Raw genomic sequence first — 1,087 nt, forward strand, 5'->3', positions numbered from 1 at the left:
CAAAATCAATGAAAAAAGCAAAAACAGAATGAAAAACAGGAAGAAAAACAGCACACCCTGGAGGACGCACCTACTGGCGTTTAAACGCCAGTGAGGCTAACTGTTGGGTGTTTAACGCCCAGTCTGGCACCATTCTGGGCGTTTAACGCCAGAAAGGGGCACCAGACTGGCGTTAAACGCCAGAGAAGGGCAGGAAGCTGGCGTTAAACGCCAGAAATGGGCACCAGCCCGGCGTTTAACGCCAGAATTGGCACAAATCGAGATTTTACTTGCCATTTGGTGCAGGGATGACTTTTCCTTAACACCTCAGGATCTGTGGACCCCACAGGACCCCCACCTACCCCACCACTCTCTCTCTTCTTCACCCATTCACCAATCACCTCAACACCTCTTCCCCAAAAACCCTTCACCTATCAAATTCCATCTTTCTCTTCACCACTCACATCTATCCTTCATAAAACCCCACCTACCTCACCATTCAAATTCAAACCACTTTCCCACCCAAACCCACCCTCAAATGACCAAACCCTACCTTTCCCTCTCTCTGATATAAACTCTCCTTCACTCCTCCCTTTCCACACAACCTAAACACCATTTCTCCCCCCTTTGGCCAAACACAAAGCCATTCCCTTTCTCCTTATTTCTTCTTCTTCTACTCTCTTCTTTCTTCTTTTGCTCGAGGACGAGCAAACATTTTAAGTTTGGTGTGGTAAAAGCATTGCTTTTTGTTTTTCCATAACCATTTATGGCATCTAACGCCGGAGAAACCTCTAGAAAGAAGAAAGGGAGGACAAAAGCTTCCGCCTCCGAGTCATAGGAGATGGAGAGATTCATCTCAAGGGTCAATAACTCAGTAGTAGAGCATTTGACTACACATCAAGAGAGCCCACTCATGGACCTCAACAAGAGCATGAGGAATTTCCTCATCAAAAAATCCTTGAGATACCTCAAGGGATATATTTTCCTCCACACAACTATCGGGAGCACCAAAATCACTAAGGATGGAGCAACAAAGGCAACGAAGAGACATAGAGGAGCTCAAGAGCACCATTGGTTCTTCAAGAGGAAGACGCCACCCTCACTAAGG

This window comes from Arachis duranensis, chromosome 3, assembly GCF_000817695.3.
Source record: "Arachis duranensis cultivar V14167 chromosome 3, aradu.V14167.gnm2.J7QH, whole genome shotgun sequence".
In the NCBI taxonomy this organism is placed as follows: Eukaryota; Viridiplantae; Streptophyta; class Magnoliopsida; order Fabales; family Fabaceae; genus Arachis; species Arachis duranensis.